Raw genomic sequence first — 17,554 nt, 5'->3', positions numbered from 1 at the left:
CCAAACCAATTCTGGTTATCGCTTCTCGGCCTTTTGGCTAAGATCAAGTGTAGTATCTGTTCTTATCAGTTTAATATCTGATACGTCCCCTATCTGGGGACCATATATTAAATGGATTTTTAGAACAGGGAGATGGAAAAAGAGCTTGCTCTGTCCACTCCACGCATTGACCTGGTATTGCAGTACCTCCAGGAACGGTGCACCCCTTCTTAACCCAGTTTCCAAAAGCAGAACTCGATTCACCTGATTCATATTAGCCCGATTAGCGAATTGAAATGAATTTTTATCTAACACACTTTTTACTTGCTTTATTCATCCAAATAGCAAACTCATCACCACTCAACTTCACCAACTCTGCTATGTCCCGTGCAGTATCTTGTTGTCAGTCTAATCTAGATCATGTGTAATTGAATGGAATAGATCCCTTTTGGACAAAGTGGAGTCAGATGCTGCAGTGACCACAGGTGTGAGAGGATCTACAATTGGCATCTGGTGTTATCTCTCTGCTTCCACTCCAAATAAAGTTACCTGTTGTTACCTGAACGTCAAATACTAAGAATGGGCGGCCTATGAAAGAATTAGTACTTTCATTAAGTATACTAAACCGGCTAATTGGGAATAGACAAACTGTAAAAAGCCCTCTGAGAAAGCCCCTCTCTAACCTTTGTTAGTAAGCTTTTCTGTAGCCTGCCTGTTGATGTATTTTCGGTTTGAACAGTGCACAACATGAAGAGACGGAACACTGGCGGCTTGTCACAATGCCCCCCGATGACATCACAATAGCGCTGCTGCCTAGAAAACAAGCTGCGCAGAAGAAGTTGTTCTTTGGGTGGGAGGGTGGGCTAGTGGAAGGAGGGGGCAATCTCTTTTTTTCCCGGGTGGTAGGGGGATGACAGGAGAAGGGAAGCGGGTGGTGAGAAAGGTACAGAGGGCAGGGTTTGGGGGCTGGGAAGGAAAGGGAAAAGATTAGGGTTTGGGGATGATGAAAGGGCTTTCTACGGGTAAGGATGGCAAAGGGTGGCAGTGACGGAAAGTCAGGCAACCTGTCCTGTCCGTCTTTTTGTATCGTGAATTGGAAAGACTGCAAGGGGGAGGGGAGTTGCTTGCGCCCTAAAGGAGGAGTTATTCAGATTCATTGCAGTGGGCGGCGGCTGCAAAACGCACCATTCTTCTTGTTTTTGCTCTGCAAAGCAGCCTTTTCAAGGGTTGGCTTGGGTGACAAAATGTCTTGTGTAGGCGTGGGTTTGTCTCCCTCTCGCTCTCTCTCCCTAAGATGTGTTCGGCATAGGCCAGGGTGCCACTCGAGGCCCAAACCAATTCTGGTTATCGCTTCTCGGCCTTTTGGCTAAGATCAAGTGTAGTATACTTTTTTGAGCATATTACCCTATCCCGGCCTTCTGGCTAGGAAGGGAAATTTTTATAATCCCGGTCGGAGGTCTGGTCAGCTTTGGGCTGAGAAACTAACACCCGGTTGGAGGTCCGGGTCAGCTTCGGCTGAGAAACCAACACCCGGTTGGAGGTCTGGGTCAGCTTCGGCTGAGAAACCAACACCCGGTTGGAGGTCCGGTTAGCCTTGGGCTGAGAAACCAACACCGGTTGACGGTCCGGGCAGTTTCGGCTGCGAAACCAACAACTAGTAGCTCTCTACTCCACTTGGGTAAGATGCCTGGGTGGACGCTGGGAGCAACGACAAGGCTCAACCAGGCTTCGGCTTGGGGGAGCACCGAAGATCCCTGACCCTTGCTGTGGCCTTCTGGCTCGGAGGGACGGGGTTGATTTTTGGGGACCCTCTCCTCACGGTGGGGTCCACACGAATCCTAGCCTTTGCACTGTTTTTGGTGTGACTTCGGTCATGCATTTTTTGTGGTGCTTTGGAAAGCTTCATTAAATCAAAAAAATCTGTTCTTATCAGTTTAATATCTGATACGTCCCCTATCTGGGGACCATATATTAAATGGATTTTTAGAACAGGGAGATGGAAAAAGAGCTTGCTCTGTCCACTCCACGCATTGACCTGGTATTGCAGTACCTCCAGGAACGGTGCAGCCCTTCTTAACCCAGTTTCCAAAAGCAGAACTCGATTCACCTGATTCATATTAGCCCGATTAGCGAATTGAAATGAATTTTTATCTAACACACTTTTTACTTGCTTTATTCATCCAAATAGCAAACTCATCACCACTCAACTTCACCAACTCTGCTATGTCCCGTGCAGTATCTTGTTGTCAGTCTAATCTAGATCATGTGTAATTGAATGGAATAGATCCCTTTTGGACAAAGTGGAGTCAGATGCTGCAGTGACCACAGGTGTGAGAGGATCTACAATTGGCATCTGGTGTTATCTCTCTGCTTCCACTCCAAATAAAGTTACCTGTTGTTACCTGAACGTCAAATACTAAGAATGGGCGGCCTATGAAAGAATTAGTACTTTCATTAAGTATACTAAACCGGCTAATTGGGAATAGACAAACTGTAAAAAGCCCTCTGAGAAAGCCCCTCTCTAACCTTTGTTAGTAAGCTTTTCTGTAGCCTGCCTGTTGATGTATTTTCGGTTTGAACAGTGCACAACATGAAGAGACGGAACACTGGCGGCTTGTCACAATGCCCCCCGATGACATCACAATAGCGCTGCTGCCTAGAAAACAAGCTGCGCAGAAGAAGTTGTTCTTTGGGTGGGAGGGTGGGCTAGTGGAAGGAGGGGGCAATCTCTTTTTTTCCCGGGTGGTAGGGGGATGACAGGAGAAGGGAAGCGGGTGGTGAGAAAGGTACAGAGGGCAGGGTTTGGGGGCTGGGAAGGAAAGGGAAAAGATTAGGGTTTGGGGATGATGAAAGGGCTTTCTACGGGTAAGGATGGCAAAGGGTGGCAGTGACGGAAAGTCAGGCAACCTGTCCTGTCCGTCTTTTTGTATCGTGAATTGGAAAGACTGCAAGGGGGAGGGGAGTTGCTTGCGCCCTAAAGGAGGAGTTATTCAGATTCATTGCAGTGGGCGGCGGCTGCAAAACGCACCATTCTTCTTGTTTTTGCTCTGCAAAGCAGCCTTTTCAAGGGTTGGCTTGGGTGACAAAATGTCTTGTGTAGGCGTGGGTTTGTCTCCCTCTCGCTCTCTCTCCCTAAGATGTGTCCGGCATAGGCCAGGGTGCCACTCGAGGCCCAAACCAATTCTGGTTATCGCTTCTCGGCCTTTTGGCTAAGATCAAGTGTAGTATCTGTTTTTCACCGAGGAGGATTTTCCAGCTCTTGTCTCCTCAGGTACAGGCCAAAGGAAAAGGAAGGTGGAAGATAGTCCTGTCGCAGAACCTTCCAAGCTGTTCATTGTGGACCCCAATCCACCCCAGGAAGAGGAGGATGGCCTCCTCCCAGAACCGGACGTGTTGGAGCAGATGGTGGAGTCCCTTGTGGCCGAAGAAGAAATGGAGGAGTCGGAAGCCACTGAGGCACCATCCCTGTTCGATCAGCTAGAAGAAGAGGGTCTGCTGGAGATACCCTTACCAGCAGGTGCCAAAGAGGAAGAACCGCCCGACCGGAGTGGTAACTAAGGCACACCGCCTGCTCTAACTTTCTCTTTCCTCCAATGACTGCTAACATTAACATCTTTTCCATTAATGTTAGGAGCATCAGAGACAAGTTCCGACGTCAGACAATTTTTGCGTTCCTTAACACTCAGTCTAGTGATGCATTTTTCCTGCAGGAGTGCTCCCTTCCCTCCTCTAGGTCCTTCAACCATCTGGCCAGGGAGTGGACCCATGGCCCATCCTACTGGTCTGGCGGGGGCGACTGTAGGTCCGCGGGGGTCGCCGTGCTGATCAGGGGAAGCGCCTTCACATTGGACTCTGTTCAGGAAATCGTCTGCGGCAGGTTACTGCTCGTGGATGGCACCTGGGCGGGAGAACCTGTCAGGTTCATCAATGTGTATGCTTCTCCTGTGAAGAGCGATCGACTGGAGCTCCTCCAAGCCCTGCGCCCTCAGCTCGCTACCGCCAGGACGGTAGTGATGGCCGGGGATTTCAACTGCCCGATTGAGGAGGATGGACGCAGTTCTGGAACGGCTGCCAAGTTGGACGTCACATCCAAACTGCTCATTGAGATGGTGACCGAAGCCTCTCTTGTGGACGTTGTTGGCTCCATCGGACACGGATCCGTGAACTATTCATGGTGCCGATCCGATGGCTCGCTGCGTTCCAGGATTGACTTTGTGTTTACCTCTCGGGCGGTTGGGCGGAGTGGGCACTCGATGGTCCCCTGCTTCTTCTCTGACCACAGAGCCATTCACTTTCAAGGTGTGCTGGGCCATGGCTTCCCCATTGGCCCGGGCTCCTGGAAGCTGAACTGCTCTCTGCTGGAAAAGGGTGAGATTCTGGAGGAGCTTAGAGCTGCCTACTCCACGTGGCGGGCCTACAAGGCGGGCTTCCAGTCTGTTTCTGACTGGTGGGAATACGTTAAACTCGAGTTCCGTTTCTTCTTTCAGGCAAAGAGTCAACAACAGGTGTGTCTGAAGAGGAGGGACTTCAGGAGACTCCAGCGTGAGCTGCGTTCCCTGCAGGACCTTCTTCGATGCGGCTGGGACGTGAGAGAGGAGCTGGAGGAGACTAAGAGGAGCCTGAAAAGGCACTTCGAGGAGGAGTCCGAGCGAATTGTCTTCCGTTCCAAAGTGGAGAACCTGGAGAAGGGTGAGAAATGTAACTCGTTCTTTTTCAGGAAACTCCACGCCGGTCACACGCCCATGAATGAACTACGAGACGAGAGTGGAAGCATGCGACGCGGGAAAGAGAATGTGATGAAGGTCGTCAGCGACTTCTACAGCGAACTCTACGCCCGCAAGACTACTGACCCCGAGGCCGCCGATAAGTTCCTGTCAGGTATCACTAACCATCTTGACCCTGCAGACGCGGCGGCCATGGACGTTCCTCTGACGGTGGACGAGCTGCTCTCGGCCGCCAAATCCTTTAGTTCTGGCAGGACACCGGGCAGTGACGGCCTCCCAGCAGAGCTCTATGTAGCACTGGGAGACCTAATCTGTCCGGACCTGTTAGGGCTGTATGAGGAGATGGTGGTGGAGGGCAGAATGCCTCCATCTCTGAGGGAAGGAATGGTCACGATCCTGTACAAGCGCAAAGGAGAGAGGTGCGACCTGAAGAATTGGCGTCCCATCACCCTTCTGAACGTCGACTACAAGATCCTGGCCAAGACGATGGCAACGAGACTGAAGACGGTTATTGGACGGATCATCCACCCGGATCAGACCTGCGGCATCCCCGGACGTCGCATCGCAGACAGCCTGGCTCTCATGCGGGACACGGTCGAGTACATCAAGGCCCGCCGGGTGCACGCTTCCCTGATCTCGTTGGATCAGGAAAAGGCCTTCGACCGTGTTTCCCATGAGTTCCTGGGCAAAGCTCTGCACAGGTTAGGTTTGGGTAACATGTTTTGTTTGTATGTCCAACTAATGTATTTTGATATTCACAGCTCGGTGTTGGTAAACGGCTGGAAGACTGACCCCTTCCCGGTCCTCTCAGGGGTCAGACAAGGCTGCCCTCTGTCACCTCTTCTTTTTGTTTGTGTTATAGAACTCTTTGCAGAGGCTATCCGGCGGAATGGAGAGATCAGAGGGATCACCGCACCAGGACCAGATCGCTTCGAGGTCAAGTGCTCGCTCTACATGGACGACGTGACCGTCTTCTGCGCGGACCGGCGCTCAGTTGACACCCTCGTCCAGACCTGTGAGACCTTCGGACGGGCTTCGGGAGCCAAAGTCAACTGCGGGAAGTCGGAAGCCATGCTCTTCGGGGACTGGCAGCCGGCCTCTTCCGCCCCCTTCCCTTTCAGCATCCAGACGGATTTCATCAAGGTTCTTGGAGTCTGGTTCGGGAAGGAAGGAGCAGCCCTCAAGTCCTGGGAGGAACGCTTGACCAAGATCACCCAACGGATCGGTCTGTGGAGCCTCAGACGCCTCACCTGTGAGGGCAAAGCACTGGTCCTGCGTAACGAGGTACTGCCCGTGCTGCAGTACACGGCCCAGGCCTGGCCCCCCCTTGCCACCGTGTGCAGGGCCATTACCAGGACGGTGTTTCGTTTTGTCTGGGGATCCAAGATGGACAGAGTAAAGCGGAGCATCATGTACAAGGATCCTCGCAAGGGTGGGAAGGGCGTACCCGATATCCCCACCCTCCTGCGATCCTCCTTCGTATGTGACTGCGTTCGCCGAACTCTGCGAGTCAAGAGAGGTTCCGCGGGTGGGTCCATGTCTCGCTTCTTCCTGCTCCCCCTTTGGAGACGGTTAGGCTGGGACAAGTGGGACAGCTCCTTCCCCTACAACTGGACGGCGCCATGGTTCTACGGAGACGTGGTTCGGTTTGTGAGGGAACACCAACTGGAGGGACTCAAGCCTGATTTGTGGAAGCCAAAGACTATCCACAAACTCATCAGAGCCAAGGACGAAATGGAGAACATTCCAGGACTTCATCACGACACACTGGAGACTGTTTGGACAAACGTGTCATCGGCTGGATTGACCAACGGGCACAAGGACTTGTCATGGATGGCGATACAGGGCGGACTGCCCGTCCGGTCATTCATGCACGCCCGGAACCTGTGCAAAACCCGGTACTGCCCAAGGTGCCCCTTCGTGGAGGAAACATCGCTGCACGCCTTTTGGGACTGCCGTTTCGCACAGCGCCTGTTGGTCGCCCTGGAGGATGACCTGAGGAACTCCGTCCCCAGAGGGAGCCTATCGTACCATTCCGTACTTTATGGACTCTTCCCTGGGACTCACACCGTTGGAGCCATCCAGGAGGCTTGGCGCCTTATGAACTGCTTTAAGGACGCTATTTGGGTCGCCAGGAACCGGCTCATCTTGAAGAGGGAGAGGATGTCTATCCAGGATTGCCGCAGGCTGATCCACAGCCTGCTCAGAGACTATTCCATCATGGACAGTCCGGACGACAGCGCCGAGGAGGAGGTTTAGACCTCTTCCATGCCCCCTCCCTCCTTTTCCCGTTATGTGCGTCTTTCAATAAAGCTTCGGGCCTGTGATTTCCCCACCCTATCCCCTTTTCCCCTACCCCCATCCCCCAATCGCCGGTTCGTCGTTATTTATTGTCTAACTTTTTCTTTCAGCTTGAGTGTTATGGATAAGCATAGGAGCGTGATGTATAGTTTAGTGCGTCGTACTCTATGGCTATGTAAGAAGGATTGTATATTTCTGTGTGTACGGGGCTGCGGCACTGTACACGGTTTGTTACCTTTTTGTGAATAGTGCATGATAATAAAGATGCTGTTAAATCAAAAAATCTGTTCTTATCAGTTTAATATCTGATACGTCCCCTATCTGGGGACCATATATTAAATGGATTTTTAGAACAGGGAGATGGAAAAAGAGCTTGCTCTGTCCACTCCACGCATTGACCTGGTATTGCAGTACCTCCAGGAACGGTGCACCCCTTCTTAACCCAGTTTCCAAAAGCAGAACTCGATTCACCTGATTCATATTAGCCCGATTAGCGAATTGAAATGAATTTTTATCTAACACACTTTTTACTTGCTTTATTCATCCAAATAGCAAACTCATCACCACTCAACTTCACCAACTCTGCTATGTCCCGTGCAGTATCTTGTTGTCAGTCTAATCTAGATCATGTGTAATTGAATGGAATAGATCCCTTTTGGACAAAGTGGAGTCAGATGCTGCAGTGACCACAGGTGTGAGAGGATCTACAATTGGCATCTGGTGTTATCTCTCTGCTTCCACTCCAAATAAAGTTACCTGTTGTTACCTGAACGTCAAATACTAAGAATGGGCAGCCTATGAAAGAATTAGTACTTTCATTAAGTATACTAAACCGGCTAATTGGGAATAGACAAACTGTAAAAAGCCCTCTGAGAAAGCCCCTCTCTAACCTTTGTTAGTAAGCTTTTCTGTAGCCTGCCTGTTGATGTATTTTCGGTTTGAACAGTGCACAACATGAAGAGACGGAACACTGGCGGCTTGTCACAATGCCCCCTGATGACATCACAATAGCGCTGCTGCCTAGAAAACAAGCTGCGCAGAAGAAGTTGTTCTTTGGGTGGGAGGGTGGGCTAGTGGAAGGAGGGGGCAATCTCTTTTTTTCCCGGGTGGTAGGGGGATGACAGGAGAAGGGAAGCGGGTGGTGAGAAAGGTACAGAGGGCAGGGTTTGGGGGCTGGGAAGGAAAGGGAAAAGATTAGGGTTTGGGGATGATGAAAGGGCTTTCTACGGGTAAGGATGGCAAAGGGTGGCAGTGACGGAAAGTCAGGCAACCTGTCCTGTCCGTCTTTTTGTATCGTGAATTGGAAAGACTGCAAGGGGGAGGGGAGTTGCTTGCGCCCTAAAGGAGGAGTTATTCAGATTCATTGCAGTGGGCGGCGGCTGCAAAACGCACCATTCTTCTTGTTTTTGCTCTGCAAAGCAGCCTTTTCAAGGGTTGGCTTGGGTGACAAAATGTCTTGTGTAGGCGTGGGTTTGTCTCCCTCTCGCTCTCTCTCCCTAAGATGTGTCCGGCATAGGCCAGGGTGCCACTCGAGGCCCAAACCAATTCTGGTTATCGCTTCTCGGCCTTTTGGCTAAGATCAAGTGTAGTATCTGTTCTTATCAGTTTAATATCTGATACGTCCCCTATCTGGGGACCATATATTAAATGGATTTTTAGAACAGGGAGATGGAAAAAGAGCTTGCTCTGTCCACTCCACGCATTGACCTGGTATTGCAGTACCTCCAGGAACGGTGCACCCCTTCTTAACCCAGTTTCCAAAAGCAGAACTCGATTCACCTGATTCATATTAGCCCGATTAGCGAATTGAAATGAATTTTTATCTAACACACTTTTTACTTGCTTTATTCATCCAAATAGCAAACTCATCACCACTCAACTTCACCAACTCTGCTATGTCCCGTGCAGTATCTTGTTGTCAGTCTAATCTAGATCATGTGTAATTGAATGGAATAGATCCCTTTTGGACAAAGTGGAGTCAGATGCTGCAGTGACCACAGGTGTGAGAGGATCTACAATTGGCATCTGGTGTTATCTCTCTGCTTCCACTCCAAATAAAGTTACCTGTTGTTACCTGAACGTCAAATACTAAGAATGGGCGGCCTATGAAAGAATTAGTACTTTCATTAAGTATACTAAACCGGCTAATTGGGAATAGACAAACTGTAAAAAGCCCTCTGAGAAAGCCCCTCTCTAACCTTTGTTAGTAAGCTTTTCTGTAGCCTGCCTGTTGATGTATTTTCGGTTTGAACAGTGCACAACATGAAGAGACGGAACACTGGCGGCTTGTCACAATGCCCCCCGATGACATCACAATAGCGCTGCTGCCTAGAAAACAAGCTGCGCAGAAGAAGTTGTTCTTTGGGTGGGAGGGTGGGCTAGTGGAAGGAGGGGGCAATCTCTTTTTTTCCCGGGTGGTAGGGGGATGACAGGAGAAGGGAAGCGGGTGGTGAGAAAGGTACAGAGGGCAGGGTTTGGGGGCTGGGAAGGAAAGGGAAAAGATTAGGGTTTGGGGATGATGAAAGGGCTTTCTACGGGTAAGGATGGCAAAGGGTGGCAGTGACGGAAAGTCAGGCAACCTGTCCTGTCCGTCTTTTTGTATCGTGAATTGGAAAGACTGCAAGGGGGAGGGGAGTTGCTTGCGCCCTAAAGGAGGAGTTATTCAGATTCATTGCAGTGGGCGGCGGCTGCAAAACGCACCATTCTTCTTGTTTTTGCTCTGCAAAGCAGCCTTTTCAAGGGTTGGCTTGGGTGACAAAATGTCTTGTGTAGGCGTGGGTTTGTCTCCCTCTCGCTCTCTCTCCCTAAGATGTGTCCGGCATAGGCCAGGGTGCCACTCGAGGCCCAAACCAATTCTGGTTATCGCTTCTCGGCCTTTTGGCTAAGATCAAGTGTAGTATCTGTTCTTATCAGTTTAATATCTGATACGTCCCCTATCTGGGGACCATATATTAAATGGATTTTTAGAACAGGGAGATGGAAAAAGAGCTTGCTCTGTCCACTCCACGCATTGACCTGGTATTGCAGTACCTCCAGGAACGGTGCACCCCTTCTTAACCCAGTTTCCAAAAGCAGAACTCGATTCACCTGATTCATATTAGCCCGATTAGCGAATTGAAATGAATTTTTATCTAACACACTTTTTACTTGCTTTATTCATCCAAATAGCAAACTCATCACCACTCAACTTCACCAACTCTGCTATGTCCCGTGCAGTATCTTGTTGTCAGTCTAATCTAGATCATGTGTAATTGAATGGAATAGATCCCTTTTGGACAAAGTGGAGTCAGATGCTGCAGTGACCACAGGTGTGAGAGGATCTACAATTGGCATCTGGTGTTATCTCTCTGCTTCCACTCCAAATAAAGTTACCTGTTGTTACCTGAACGTCAAATACTAAGAATGGGCGGCCTATGAAAGAATTAGTACTTTCATTAAGTATACTAAACCGGCTAATTGGGAATAGACAAACTGTAAAAAGCCCTCTGAGAAAGCCCCTCTCTAACCTTTGTTAGTAAGCTTTTCTGTAGCCTGCCTGTTGATGTATTTTCGGTTTGAACAGTGCACAACATGAAGAGACGGAACACTGGCGGCTTGTCACAATGCCCCCCGATGACATCACAATAGCGCTGCTGCCTAGAAAACAAGCTGCGCAGAAGAAGTTGTTCTTTGGGTGGGAGGGTGGGCTAGTGGAAGGAGGGGGCAATCTCTTTTTTTCCCGGGTGGTAGGGGGATGACAGGAGAAGGGAAGCGGGTGGTGAGAAAGGTACAGAGGGCAGGGTTTGGGGGCTGGGAAGGAAAGGGAAAAGATTAGGGTTTGGGGATGATGAAAGGGCTTTCTACGGGTAAGGATGGCAAAGGGTGGCAGTGACGGAAAGTCAGGCAACCTGTCCTGTCCGTCTTTTTGTATCGTGAATTGGAAAGACTGCAAGGGGGAGGGGAGTTGCTTGCGCCCTAAAGGAGGAGTTATTCAGATTCATTGCAGTGGGCGGCGGCTGCAAAACGCACCATTCTTCTTGTTTTTGCTCTGCAAAGCAGCCTTTTCAAGGGTTGGCTTGGGTGACAAAATGTCTTGTGTAGGCGTGGGTTTGTCTCCCTCTCGCTCTCTCTCCCTAAGATGTGTCCGGCATAGGCCAGGGTGCCACTCGAGGCCCAAACCAATTCTGGTTATCGCTTCTCGGCCTTTTGGCTAAGATCAAGTGTAGTATCTGTTCTTATCAGTTTAATATCTGATACGTCCCCTATCTGGGGACCATATATTAAATGGATTTTTAGAACAGGGAGATGGAAAAAGAGCTTGCTCTGTCCACTCCACGCATTGACCTGGTATTGCAGTACCTCCAGGAACGGTGCACCCCTTCTTAACCCAGTTTCCAAAAGCAGAACTCGATTCACCTGATTCATATTAGCCCGATTAGCGAATTGAAATGAATTTTTATCTAACACACTTTTTACTTGCTTTATTCATCCAAATAGCAAACTCATCACCACTCAACTTCACCAACTCTGCTATGTCCCGTGCAGTATCTTGTTGTCAGTCTAATCTAGATCATGTGTAATTGAATGGAATAGATCCCTTTTGGACAAAGTGGAGTCAGATGCTGCAGTGACCACAGGTGTGAGAGGATCTACAATTGGCATCTGGTGTTATCTCTCTGCTTCCACTCCAAATAAAGTTACCTGTTGTTACCTGAACGTCAAATACTAAGAATGGGCGGCCTATGAAAGAATTAGTACTTTCATTAAGTATACTAAACCGGCTAATTGGGAATAGACAAACTGTAAAAAGCCCTCTGAGAAAGCCCCTCTCTAACCTTTGTTAGTAAGCTTTTCTGTAGCCTGCCTGTTGATGTATTTTCGGTTTGAACAGTGCACAACATGAAGAGACGGAACACTGGCGGCTTGTCACAATGCCCCCCGATGACATCACAATAGCGCTGCTGCCTAGAAAACAAGCTGCGCAGAAGAAGTTGTTCTTTGGGTGGGAGGGTGGGCTAGTGGAAGGAGGGGGCAATCTCTTTTTTTCCCGGGTGGTAGGGGGATGACAGGAGAAGGGAAGCGGGTGGTGAGAAAGGTACAGAGGGCAGGGTTTGGGGGCTGGGAAGGAAAGGGAAAAGATTAGGGTTTGGGGATGATGAAAGGGCTTTCTACGGGTAAGGATGGCAAAGGGTGGCAGTGACGGAAAGTCAGGCAACCTGTCCTGTCCGTCTTTTTGTATCGTGAATTGGAAAGACTGCAAGGGGGAGGGGAGTTGCTTGCGCCCTAAAGGAGGAGTTATTCAGATTCATTGCAGTGGGCGGCGGCTGCAAAACGCACCATTCTTCTTGTTTTTGCTCTGCAAAGCAGCCTTTTCAAGGGTTGGCTTGGGTGACAAAATGTCTTGTGTAGGCGTGGGTTTGTCTCCCTCTCGCTCTCTCTCCCTAAGATGTGTCCGGCATAGGCCAGGGTGCCACTCGAGGCCCAAACCAATTCTGGTTATCGCTTCTCGGCCTTTTGGCTAAGATCAAGTGTAGTATCTGTTCTTATCAGTTTAATATCTGATACGTCCCCTATCTGGGGACCATATATTAAATGGATTTTTAGAACAGGGAGATGGAAAAAGAGCTTGCTCTGTCCACTCCACGCATTGACCTGGTATTGCAGTACCTCCAGGAACGGTGCACCCCTTCTTAACCCAGTTTCCAAAAGCAGAACTTGATTCACCTGATTCATATTAGCCCGATTAGCGAATTGAAATGAATTTTTATCTAACACACTTTTTACTTGCTTTATTCATCCAAATAGCAAACTCATCACCACTCAACTTCACCAACTCTGCTATGTCCCGTGCAGTATCTTGTTGTCAGTCTAATCTAGATCATGTGTAATTGAATGGAATAGATCCCTTTTGGACAAAGTGGAGTCAGATGCTGCAGTGACCACAGGTGTGAGAGGATCTACAATTGGCATCTGGTGTTATCTCTCTGCTTCCACTCCAAATAAAGTTACCTGTTGTTACCTGAACGTCAAATACTAAGAATGGGCGGCCTATGAAAGAATTAGTACTTTCATTAAGTATACTAAACCGGCTAATTGGGAATAGACAAACTGTAAAAAGCCCTCTGAGAAAGCCCCTCTCTAACCTTTGTTAGTAAGCTTTTCTGTAGCCTGCCTGTTGATGTATTTTCGGTTTGAACAGTGCACAACATGAAGAGACGGAACACTGGCGGCTTGTCACAATGCCCCCCGATGACATCACAATAGCGCTGCTGCCTAGAAAACAAGCTGCGCAGAAGAAGTTGTTCTTTGGGTGGGAGGGTGGGCTAGTGGAAGGAGGGGGCAATCTCTTTTTTTCCCGGGTGGTAGGGGGATGACAGGAGAAGGGAAGCGGGTGGTGAGAAAGGTACAGAGGGCAGGGTTTGGGGGCTGGGAAGGAAAGGGAAAAGATTAGGGTTTGGGGATGATGAAAGGGCTTTCTACGGGTAAGGATGGCAAAGGGTGGCAGTGACGGAAAGTCAGGCAACCTGTCCTGTCCGTCTTTTTGTATCGTGAATTGGAAAGACTGCAAGGGGGAGGGGAGTTGCTTGCGCCCTAAAGGAGGAGTTATTCAGATTCATTGCAGTGGGCGGCGGCTGCAAAACGCACCATTCTTCTTGTTTTTGCTCTGCAAAGCAGCCTTTTCAAGGGTTGGCTTGGGTGACAAAATGTCTTGTGTAGGCGTGGGTTTGTCTCCCTCTCGCTCTCTCTCCCTAAGATGTGTCCGGCATAGGCCAGGGTGCCACTCGAGGCCCAAACCAATTCTGGTTATCGCTTCTCGGCCTTTTGGCTAAGATCAAGTGTAGTATCTGTTCTTATCAGTTTAATATCTGATACGTCCCCTATCTGGGGACCATATATTAAATGGATTTTTAGAACAGGGAGATGGAAAAAGAGCTTGCTCTGTCCACTCCACGCATTGACCTGGTATTGCAGTACCTCCAGGAACGGTGCACCCCTTCTTAACCCAGTTTCCAAAAGCAGAACTCGATTCACCTGATTCATATTAGCCCGATTAGCGAATTGAAATGAATTTTTATCTAACACACTTTTTACTTGCTTTATTCATCCAAATAGCAAACTCATCACCACTCAACTTCACCAACTCTGCTATGTCCCGTGCAGTATCTTGTTGTCAGTCTAATCTAGATCATGTGTAATTGAATGGAATAGATCCCTTTTGGACAAAGTGGAGTCAGATGCTGCAGTGACCACAGGTGTGAGAGGATCTACAATTGGCATCTGGTGTTATCTCTCTGCTTCCACTCCAAATAAAGTTACCTGTTGTTACCTGAACGTCAAATACTAAGAATGGGCGGCCTATGAAAGAATTAGTACTTTCATTAAGTATACTAAACCGGCTAATTGGGAATAGACAAACTGTAAAAAGCCCTCTGAGAAAGCCCCTCTCTAACCTTTGTTAGTAAGCTTTTCTGTAGCCTGCCTGTTGATGTATTTTCGGTTTGAACAGTGCACAACATGAAGAGACGGAACACTGGCGGCTTGTCACAATGCCCCCCGATGACATCACAATAGCGCTGCTGCCTAGAAAACAAGCTGCGCAGAAGAAGTTGTTCTTTGGGTGGGAGGGTGGGCTAGTGGAAGGAGGGGGCAATCTCTTTTTTTCCCGGGTGGTAGGGGGATGACAGGAGAAGGGAAGCGGGTGGTGAGAAAGGTACAGAGGGCAGGGTTTGGGGGCTGGGAAGGAAAGGGAAAAGATTAGGGTTTGGGGATGATGAAAGGGCTTTCTACGGGTAAGGATGGCAAAGGGTGGCAGTGACGGAAAGTCAGGCAACCTGTCCTGTCCGTCTTTTTGTATCGTGAATTGGAAAGACTGCAAGTGGGAGGGGAGTTGCTTGCGCCCTAAAGGAGGAGTTATTCAGATTCATTGCAGTGGGCGGCGGCTGCAAAACGCACCATTCTTCTTGTTTTTGCTCTGCAAAGCAGCCTTTTCAAGGGTTGGCTTGGGTGACAAAATGTCTTGTGTAGGCGTGGGTTTGTCTCCCTCTCGCTCTCTCTCCCTAAGATGTGTCCGGCATAGGCCAGGGTGCCACTCGAGGCCCAAACCAATTCTGGTTATCGCTTCTCGGCCTTTTGGCTAAGATCAAGTGTAGTATCTGTTCTTATCAGTTTAATATCTGATACGTCCCCTATCTGGGGACCATATATTAAATGGATTTTTAGAACAGGGAGATGGAAAAAGAGCTTGCTCTGTCCACTCCACGCATTGACCTGGTATTGCAGTACCTCCAGGAACGGTGCACCCCTTCTTAACCCAGTTTCCAAAAGCAGAACTCGATTCACCTGATTCATATTAGCCCGATTAGCGAATTGAAATGAATTTTTATCTAACACACTTTTTACTTGCTTTATTCATCCAAATAGCAAACTCATCACCACTCAACTTCACCAACTCTGCTATGTCCCGTGCAGTATCTTGTTGTCAGTCTAATCTAGATCATGTGTAATTGAATGGAATAGATCCCTTTTGGACAAAGTGGAGTCAGATGCTGCAGTGACCACAGGTGTGAGAGGATCTACAATTGGCATCTGGTGTTATCTCTCTGCTTCCACTCCAAATAAAGTTACCTGTTGTTACCTGAACGTCAAATACTAAGAATGGGCGGCCTATGAAAGAATTAGTACTTTCATTAAGTATACTAAACCGGCTAATTGGGAATAGACAAACTGTAAAAAGCCCTCTGAGAAAGCCCCTCTCTAACCTTTGTTAGTAAGCTTTTCTGTAGCCTGCCTGTTGATGTATTTTCGGTTTGAACAGTGCACAACATGAAGAGACGGAACACTGGCGGCTTGTCACAATGCCCCCCGATGACATCACAATAGCGCTGCTGCCTAGAAAACAAGCTGCGCAGAAGAAGTTGTTCTTTGGGTGGGAGGGTGGGCTAGTGGAAGGAGGGGGCAATCTCTTTTTTTCCGGGTGGTAGGGGGATGACAGGAGAAGGGAAGCGGGTGGTGAGAAAGGTACAGAGGGCAGGGTTTGGGGGCTGGGAAGGAAAGGGAAAAGATTAGGGTTTGGGGATGATGAAAGGGCTTTCTACGGGTAAGGATGGCAAAGGGTGGCAGTGACGGAAAGTCAGGCAACCTGTCCTGTCCGTCTTTTTGTATCGTGAATTGGAAAGACTGCAAGGGGGAGGGGAGTTGCTTGCGCCCTAAAGGAGGAGTTATTCAGATTCATTGCAGTGGGCGGCGGCTGCAAAACGCACCATTCTTCTTGTTTTTGCTCTGCAAAGCAGCCTTTTCAAGGGTTGGCTTGGGTGACAAAATGTCTTGTGTAGGCGTGGGTTTGTCTCCCTCTCGCTCTCTCTCCCTAAGATGTGTCCGGCATAGGCCAGGGTGCCACTCGAGGCCCAAACCAATTCTGGTTATCGCTTCTCGGCCTTTTGGCTAAGATCAAGTGTAGTATCTGTTCTTATCAGTTTAATATCTGATACGTCCCCTATCTGGGGACCATATATTAAATGGATTTTTAGAACAGGGAGATGGAAAAAGAGCTTGCTCTGTCCACTCCACGCATTGACCTGGTATTGCAGTACCTCCAGGAACGGTGCACCCCTTCTTAACCCAGTTTCCAAAAGCAGAACTCGATTCACCTGATTCATATTAGCCCGATTAGCGAATTGAAATGAATTTTTATCTAACACACTTTTTACTTGCTTTATTCATCCAAATAGCAAACTCATCACCACTCAACTTCACCAACTCTGCTATGTCCCGTGCAGTATCTTGTTGTCAGTCTAATCTAGATCATGTGTAATTGAATGGAATAGATCCCTTTTGGACAAAGTGGAGTCAGATGCTGCAGTGACCACAGGTGTGAGAGGATCTACAATTGGCATCTGGTGTTATCTCTCTGCTTCCACTCCAAATAAAGTTACCTGTTGTTACCTGAACGTCAAATACTAAGAATGGGCGGCCTATGAAAGAATTAGTACTTTCATTAAGTATACTAAACCGGCTAATTGGGAATAGACAAACTGTAAAAAGCCCTCTGAGAAAGCCCCTCTCTAACCTTTGTTAGTAAGCTTTTCTGTAGCCTGCCTGTTGATGTATTTTCGGTTTGAACAGTGCACAACATGAAGAGACGGAACACTGGCGGCTTGTCACAATGCCCCCCGATGACATCACAATAGCGCTGCTGCCTAGAAAACAAGCTGCGCAGAAGAAGTTGTTCTTTGGGTGGGAGGGTGGGCTAGTGGAAGGAGGGGGCAATCTCTTTTTTTCCCGGGTGGTAGGGGGATGACAGGAGAAGGGAAGCGGGTGGTGAGAAAGGTACAGAGGGCAGGGTTTGGGGGCTGGGAAGGAAAGGGAAAAGATTAGGGTTTGGGGATGATGAAAGGGCTTTCTACGGGTAAGGATGGCAAAGGGTGGCAGTGACGGAAAGTCAGGCAACCTGTCCTGTCCGTCTTTTTGTATCGTGAATTGGAAAGACTGCAAGGGGGAGGGGAGTTGCTTGCGCCCTAAAGGAGGAGTTATTCAGATTCATTGCAGTGGGCGGCGGCTGCAAAACGCACCAT

At 48.8% G+C, this 17,554-nt stretch overlaps 9 non-coding genes and 3 pseudogenes across 9 annotated transcripts; all 12 read left to right on the top strand.

Moving 5' to 3' along the window:
• Nucleotides 1-17: 17 nt before the first annotated feature.
• Nucleotides 18-208, top strand: LOC142259999 (U2 spliceosomal RNA). The gene has a single exon (XR_012728337.1). It is a non-coding gene; the product is annotated as a U2 spliceosomal RNA (small nuclear RNA).
• Nucleotides 209-1,325: 1,117 nt separating this feature from the next.
• Nucleotides 1,326-1,388, top strand: LOC142260333 (U2 spliceosomal RNA; annotated as a pseudogene).
• A 464-nt stretch (nt 1,389-1,852) lies between these two features.
• On the top strand, nt 1,853-2,051 carry LOC142260292 (U2 spliceosomal RNA). The gene has a single exon (XR_012728601.1). It is a non-coding gene; the product is annotated as a U2 spliceosomal RNA (small nuclear RNA).
• A 1,117-nt stretch (nt 2,052-3,168) lies between these two features.
• LOC142260323 (U2 spliceosomal RNA) lies at nt 3,169-3,240 on the top strand (annotated as a pseudogene).
• A 3,995-nt stretch (nt 3,241-7,235) lies between these two features.
• On the top strand, nt 7,236-7,440 carry LOC142260274 (U2 spliceosomal RNA; annotated as a pseudogene).
• A 1,117-nt stretch (nt 7,441-8,557) lies between these two features.
• LOC142259998 (U2 spliceosomal RNA) lies at nt 8,558-8,748 on the top strand. The gene has a single exon (XR_012728336.1). It is a non-coding gene; the product is annotated as a U2 spliceosomal RNA (small nuclear RNA).
• A 1,117-nt stretch (nt 8,749-9,865) lies between these two features.
• LOC142259997 (U2 spliceosomal RNA) lies at nt 9,866-10,056 on the top strand. Its single transcript, XR_012728335.1, has one exon. It is a non-coding gene; the product is annotated as a U2 spliceosomal RNA (small nuclear RNA).
• A 1,117-nt stretch (nt 10,057-11,173) lies between these two features.
• On the top strand, nt 11,174-11,364 carry LOC142259995 (U2 spliceosomal RNA). The gene has a single exon (XR_012728334.1). It is a non-coding gene; the product is annotated as a U2 spliceosomal RNA (small nuclear RNA).
• A 1,117-nt stretch (nt 11,365-12,481) lies between these two features.
• On the top strand, nt 12,482-12,672 carry LOC142259994 (U2 spliceosomal RNA). Its single transcript, XR_012728333.1, has one exon. It is a non-coding gene; the product is annotated as a U2 spliceosomal RNA (small nuclear RNA).
• A 1,117-nt stretch (nt 12,673-13,789) lies between these two features.
• LOC142259993 (U2 spliceosomal RNA) lies at nt 13,790-13,980 on the top strand. Its single transcript, XR_012728332.1, has one exon. It is a non-coding gene; the product is annotated as a U2 spliceosomal RNA (small nuclear RNA).
• A 1,117-nt stretch (nt 13,981-15,097) lies between these two features.
• Nucleotides 15,098-15,288, top strand: LOC142259992 (U2 spliceosomal RNA). Its single transcript, XR_012728331.1, has one exon. It is a non-coding gene; the product is annotated as a U2 spliceosomal RNA (small nuclear RNA).
• Nucleotides 15,289-16,404: 1,116 nt separating this feature from the next.
• On the top strand, nt 16,405-16,595 carry LOC142259991 (U2 spliceosomal RNA). The gene has a single exon (XR_012728330.1). It is a non-coding gene; the product is annotated as a U2 spliceosomal RNA (small nuclear RNA).
• Nucleotides 16,596-17,554: the final 959 nt, after the last annotated feature.

The sequence above is a fragment of the Anomaloglossus baeobatrachus genome (genome assembly GCF_048569485.1).
Source record: "Anomaloglossus baeobatrachus isolate aAnoBae1 chromosome 9 unlocalized genomic scaffold, aAnoBae1.hap1 SUPER_9_unloc_5, whole genome shotgun sequence".
NCBI lineage: Eukaryota > Metazoa > Chordata > Amphibia > Anura > Aromobatidae > Anomaloglossus > Anomaloglossus baeobatrachus.
This window is presented reverse-complemented; position numbering and strand designations above follow the sequence as displayed.